We start from the raw sequence: 7,546 nt of genomic DNA, 5'->3' as shown, positions 1-7,546 counted from the left end.
ACCAATTATGAGCAGTACATTCTTAACATGCAGAATCCATGCCAAGGTTACATATGATGGTTTACCAAAACATCCAACAATGCCTCCCTAAATCCTGTAAATTCATTCTTGGTCCATAATTTAACCCAGAATAGGAGGTGTTTCAACCAGATGTGGTAATCAATACCATTCTGACCAAGTTCCATTTTCAGCGGCATACAGTACTACTGACTGTGATTGCACCCAGTACACCTCTAGGGCCCGTTCAATTACAGAACCCCCACATGTTCAATATGATGCATTACCAGCTCTCAATTGCAGAGGTCTTAAAAAAGTAAAGCACAAGGCGACTGTGATTGGCATACATGCACAAAGTGAATTGTGTCAGTGGGTAACCAAATACCAATGGCCAAGGCCTTCTTTTCCTGTGGACAACAAATTAAATTAGGCATATAGTTGTTAATTAAAAGTGGCTATACAGTGCATTCGGCAAGGACAATAGAAAGAAAGATAATAGTGGCATTGATGTTATCTATCGTAGGAGCAGATACTGTTCTACCTAGTGCACAAAGAAAGTGTGAGTGGCATACTTGCGGGCCCAAAGATATGCCTATTGAGCAGTAAAAGTAATAGACATCCCGGTCTCCCCCTGTGGACCACATATGAAATAGTCCAAAAGGTAGAGACACAGATATGACACAAGCAAATATGATCAGAAAGTACTTTGCAACCAACCTATACCCTACCTAGACAAATACTAGTGACAAGCCTCCTCTCATTTGCAACACCTAAGACAGACCGCCTCAATACACAAAGTAAACTATCGTGAATTAGCTACACTCTGAGAGATGTGTTGGAGGGTGATTTGGGAGCACTTGATGTCCCAGGCTCCTGATTTATTAAATATAAGAAAGCAGCAAAGAGAAAAGGACACACTTAAGACATGAGCAAATTTGATGGGGCAATACTTTCAAATGGGTATGGTCATTACACAGAGGGATATTTGTGACATGCTCTCTCTTAATTATAATTGACTAAAATGATTTACTGCAAAGGACAAATCAATCGCGACCATAAATCATGCTTTTAGTTGAATTTGCTTGCAAGAACAGAAATGGCCGACTAAGTAGCATGCATTGGTAAATAAATAAAATGGGTCATGAGAATACATTGGAAACAGATACACAACGAATGCACTTGAAACGAGCAATACTTAGCACTCCACATCATTGATATATGTGGTGCTTGATTGTCCAAGTTCATGGGCAATGATTGTAGGGACAACTGTTGGAACTAGCCTCAGAATTAGTCTGGGGTGGCCCTTCTGCGTATATTCTGCTGACTCATACATCTCTGGGGTAAATTGTTGACTGCAAATGCAAACGCAGTATTCATTTCCTCGGACATCTATTATTTGGTTGAATGCCACAGTTGAGCACGCATTGGGGAATCTGCTTAACATTTTTGTGGAAAATGTGTGATGCCTTTCTTGATATGTCGGGTGTTGGGCCATTCCATGGCAATATAATATGGCATTTGTATAGCAGAAGAACATTCTGGATAAAACGACCTGTGGCATTTAGAATACACAATGTAGTTGCACAAAAGAAAACCAGTGTGCAGGTTCTACACCAAGTGTGAAATGAACGGTCGAGAATGTGATAATTTTGAATGTTAACAACAGCCAGATCATCACACACATCAATGGTATTAAATTGAATGTTTTATAAATGTCACACTAATTAAACAATTAGAAAATACTGACAAAGAGCTGTTATTTTTTAGATCGTTTGTGTATATGCTTTTAAGTACAGAATACAAGTTAGTTTCAAATGATATTAGAAATTGCATCTTGGCCCAAAGATCAGCTATATGTCACAACATGACCCCCTTTCATTGCCAAATGATTTACACGTTGTTATAGTTATGTTTTGTATTATCAGGGACAACATCAAAAACATGTAGAGAAAGGCAACACGACCCAGGAATTAAATTAAAGATTCCAATCGACATGTCTCTAACAATGGCATTCAAATATTTTATTTAAAAGAAAATCTCAATTCAAAATACAAAAACTATACTTTTAGAGTGCCTTCAACTTTTGGATGCTTCTAAAGCAGACATATTGACCAGTCAAACTTAAAAAGTCTGAGCGGAAAGCATCTGAGAGTCATCCTTATATAACTCGACACACTTTGATTCAAAGTCTTCAGTGAATCCTGAAATAAATTAATCTTCTTTAGGCAGCAGGTAAATCCTTAAGCCTCTTTATTCGGTTCCAAGGTAATCAGGTTACAGCAGGACATCAGGTAATTATAATCAGGAGCAAAGTTCTTCAGTGGAGCCAACTGGCTCCCACAACCCAGACTACATAACTACCTCAAGTGGAACTCTCACACAAACATTCCATACCCTCCCTTCCTTCAACATACCACAGAGGAACACAAACATATGGAAAGAGGAAGTACACAATACACTTCCCTTCCTTCACCATTCCACAGGGGAAAAGCAACCACCTAGGGGAAAGCAGACCCAACACACCTTCCTTCCTTGAACAGAACCCCAAATCCAAAAACTCACACTGGGAGAACCATAACCACACAAACAACTTCACTACACACAACCACCTCCAAGCACAGACAGTGATACCCAACCAGGCATAGCTAATATTCAGAAGAAGACTGCACCACAACTCTACACTCAAAACCACAAAAAATAACACAATCCACCATATGCCCACTGCTGTCACCATGCCTCAACTAGACATAACCTTGCCAGGAATAAAACGACAACACCCTGGCACACACATCACTTAAAACTCCCAACTTTTAGAGAGCATCAAGTCAGGCACTTTTGTTAAGTTAGCCACTCGATCTAGAGTGGGTATTGGTCTCAATAAACGTCACCAACATGCTTTTGATATACACATCAGAGATAAGAAAAGGACTGTATGCAAAGAACTCTGTGGACTGGCATACCTGGAGCACCACTTGGTTAAACATCTTATTAGAGTGAAGAACATGAAGAATAGCTATCGTACATGGCTCAAATGGCATACACACCAGGCAGAGTGTCAATGGTGGGATTTGGTTTATTCGTCTTTAACTAATAATACTACTATGTTCTGGAAGATCATTAATGGACCTAAACCTCTGGCTGGTTAGAGACATTAATGGTGTTTCAGAGCAGGCCTGGGTCTCTCATATTGATCAAACGTCTGCAGGCGGTGGAAGGGAGACTTTTATGGCTGTGACTGTCACCACTAATTGGCTCTTACTGAAAAGCCCTGGTGACATCCACACTATGATTAGGACCAGCAAATCATCACAGGCTCCCGGCCCTGATGGTATTTGTAATATATTGATTGAGAGCTTTGGGCCAATGCTTTTCATTGGTTGTTCTACTGGATCAGCGTGTAACAGATTATACCATCTTCCTGGCGGGAAAGTAAAATTGTTCCAGTTTTAAAAAAAAGGAAGCCATGCTGACTCAGGCAACTACTGATTATTGGCAATGTTGGATGACCCGGCTAAGATTTCTGCTAAAGTTATCATGGCAGAGCTGGGTGCTTGGGCAGGGTTAAATAATATCATCCCATTTAAATAAACTGGGTTCAGGATGGGATTTAACACCACTATTATTGTTTTAGTCCTTATTACCATCGTTCCGCAGGTCTGGTTAATCTGCAAAATTCCGGTGTATGCAGCTTTTATTGATTTTAGCACAGGTTTCGATACAGTGGATGGGGGAGGCTGTAGAAGAAGCTGCTCAGCTGGAACATTCCCTTAGGTATGCTGAAAATTATCATTTATCTTCATGAGCAAACTAGGGTAAAGGTTTGCCTTGACAAACATGGTGTGTTGACTGATAGGTTATCTATCCAGAAAGGGCCAGAGCAAGGGTGCATTCTTGCCCCCAAGCTGTTTCATCTTTACTTTTCCAACTTTTCATTGTGAAAATTTCATTGTGATTCATTTCATTCATCATTGAGAGTTCATTGTGAACCCTTCCTCGATCCCCCCTAAATTGGGTAATGTTCCATTGCAATGGATGGGCCACGCAGATGACTTGGTATTACTTGATATAACCTCTGCCGGACTGCAGTCCTTGAAAAACACCTTGAAAGTGTTGATTCAAATCAAAATAATGATTCTGAGCTCTTCATATAAGATGGTGAAAAGGGTGAACTGGCACAAGGATGGGAGGGCAATTGAAGTAGTCTCTGAAGTAGTCTCTGACTATAAATATCTGGGAGTTAATCTGGACTCTAGACTGCAGGGAGCCACACACGTAGAACAAGTCAAAATTAAGACTTCACAGATTTCTGGTATTATCAACTTTTTTGCCGACACGGGCAGAGATTATTTTCTTGGTGCTCTGATTAAGCTATATCAAGCCAAAATCCTGTCAATCCTCATGTATGGGGCCGAGAGTTGGGCTTTTGGGAACATGACAGAGCTGACCAAAACTGAGGCACTCATTTTAAAGAGACTTCTGTAACTGCTTTTGGAAAGTAATTGTTATGCTCACCTGGCTCCCACAGGGGCGTTGGTCAGACCCGGACTGCTGCAGCCTCCACCCACGTGATGCGTAGTGCAGCAATGACTGACTGGATCTGCCCTCCTAATCTTGTCTGCTTGACCCCTAGAAATATTCTCCTACAAGTGGAGAGATGGATTTAGCCACTTGTGGATTCAAGTGATAGCACTCCCACTGTCCTCCCCACAAATCACCTCTAAAGTGCCCTCTCAGCAATCTCACCTTATATTCTTGAAGGATGAGCCCTCCATCCTGCGAAGCACGCAGGGGCGCGTTGATGACCAGTTACTTCACTGGCCTGAAGATATTGGAAGAGTTGTAGACAAATCCTGACTCCAAAAGGTCCTGGCGAAGAGCCGTAAGTATATAATTCGTAAGAGTTCAAAATGTCTGAAATTCACTCCTGTCCATTTCCTCTTTTTATCTTGCAGCTTTGACCCAATAAGAAGATTGACAGCTGAAAGCGCTCCGGTAAAAGTCTGTGTTACAGAAGATGTGGCGTGCTGATGGATAATACCTCTGGCGGTAAAATCAGGTAAGCATATGGCGGCTAAAGAGATTGTCTCTGTCTGGTATCTCTGCTCACCTTGTTGTTTCTTGTCCCCCTTAGGTGCCGGGATTCGGCGATGTAAAGATGGAGACAGTGCCGGATCGAAGAGATGCTGCGTTGAACCGTGAGTATGGCGCGGCGCTGCTGCTGGCTATGTGACGCGTATAAAACAAAGTCTTTCCTAAGTTTGAAGATGCGATGAATCCGGAATCAGGTAAGAAATCAGGTAATACTCTTGTTATAATCTTTGCTTCTTTCCTTCTTTCTAGGTGCTCCAGGTTCGAGGCGGGCGTGGCAGAATGCTGGATGCTGCTGCTGGCACGGTGAACGTTACGCTGCTGGATGCAGAATAACGCGAAGCGTGTGCTGCTCTTCGGGTGTGGTTTAAATAGCCTCCAAAGTAGTCCCATGTAGGTATTCCTCCCCGACCACACCCGAGTAACAAAATAGTCCCTAAGGTGAAGTAGTCCCTTCCAGGCCTGACATGGGCTTGGATCTTCTTGCAGCAGCATGGTCTGCATCAGGTAAGTGTGCACCTATGAGCCTGGCGCCATAGGCGCCAGGACTGATGTCCCATATGAGCCTGGCGCCATAGGCGCCAGGACTGAACGCAGACAGCCCCTAGCAGGGGTTGCTGGGTTTTCTCAAGGCAACATGATGCCTGCTCCCGGGGCTGATGGACGTGGTCTGGATGCCCGGGGTATGCATCATGACAGTAATGAAGACCCGTTTATTTCAGCTGAGCGGGGTAAGACTGACTGTTAATTAGGCAACCAAATCCAATGCTGTTGCATTTATTGAATACATTCAGGATCGGGAATCAGCTCAGAGATACATCTCTCACTTCTTGGGTAATTCTTTGGTTTGGGATTATCTTTGACAGAAATTTATCATTGTGAAGTCCTTCGAGATAACAGGAGCCTGGTTGAAAATCCAGAGAATTGTCAGATATTGCCTCTTATTCAGCGAGATACAATTGGAATCAGCTAAACATCTATTGACTGAGTGCTCTTCATAACTAACACTACTATTGAAGGCTTTGAGATCAGCAGTTCTGGACGTGAATGTTACGGCTGCGGCTCTTTGGAATCTCTTTAGGGATGGTTGTCCTGAAGCATATATTATATTTGCTACTATTTTATGGAAAGAATTGCTTGCATCCTGGACATTTTGGCATAATGTGTATAGATGAATGCTGAGTGTAAATAGTAGGTAAAACTGTCTCTTTCATCAGTGGGTTTTTCTATGAATGTTTTTTTTCTTTTACTTTTCCTGGATTCAATTTGGTCTGTTTTACTATTTTTTGGTATTAAAAGTAGATTTTTATTAACTATATAATACCCTAATAACAAATAAATAAATGCAAATTCCCAAAGCTATGTGTGTAATGCTCCTAATTTAGCATGAAAAAGCCAAAAACACAAAATCCAAAGCTAATCACTGTTGGTCAAATCTTCAAATCTCTAGAATATGACATAAGCTTCTGCTGGAGGTGAGCATCCCCATCCAAAACAAAATCAACTCCAAAGGATGTGGGAAGCGTCCTTCCCATAACACTCCGAACTCCTGATGTTCACAAAACATCATGGAACTGAGAGTGAAAACACTCAGTCCTGAGTGCGAAATCCGACAGTGGAGACTTACTCACTCCCTAACCGATCTCATCCACCATATTACATACTACACACTGCTGAAATGGTGTCATCTACCACATTACCATACTGTAAAACACTGCTCAATTGAAAACAGCACACCTACGAACATGCTGCATAACACTTCTCCATTGAACTCACTCCTACAACAGTGTCAACAGTGCTACCCCTTACATTTTGCATAGTGCATTTAACTTCAGTAGCAAGCAGTCCTACACACTAGACAGTGAATTAAAAGCAAGTATGAGTCCAATAAAAAGTCCATGCTCTGTGCAGCTTAAACCTGCAAATCCCAAAAGTGGTTAGAGCTAACATAGCACCTTTACTCCTACTCTGTGAGAAATCTAGGGGTATTCTGCCATTTGGACCCAGAGAAATCCTCTATTCGGGTGGCCAGGGCACGACCATCGCCTTTGGATCCAGACCCTTGAGGTGGACCAGTGCGGGAGGATCACCCAGGGTCATTCTCATGGGAATACCCTAGGTGAGACACAATATCCCCCTCTAACCCATTATCAACAACCACACAACCCCTCTGTTTTTTGGGGTATTTTTCAACACACAGCATATGCCCCCACCCCATTTTCGCATAATACTGGGAAGAAGAAGAGGCGGTCTGGAGGGGTGAAGATTACCAGTGAAAAACCCACTAAGAAACAGAAGACAGACTAGAACACTCTGACAGCAGGCTGTCCTCTTAATGAAGTCAGGCAGGGTCAGGCAAAACCAACCCTAATCACACACCTGCTACCCATTAACATCACACAGATGTATAAAGGGAAGCTGCAGGTGAGTAAAGATCAGAGCAGTTGGGAGAGGAAGAGGG

Source organism: Ambystoma mexicanum, chromosome 13, assembly GCF_040938575.1.
Source record: "Ambystoma mexicanum isolate Mex_15411 chromosome 13, UKY_AmexF1_1, whole genome shotgun sequence".
NCBI classification, from domain to species: Eukaryota; Metazoa; Chordata; class Amphibia; order Caudata; family Ambystomatidae; genus Ambystoma; species Ambystoma mexicanum.
Note: the sequence above shows the minus strand (reverse complement) of the source record.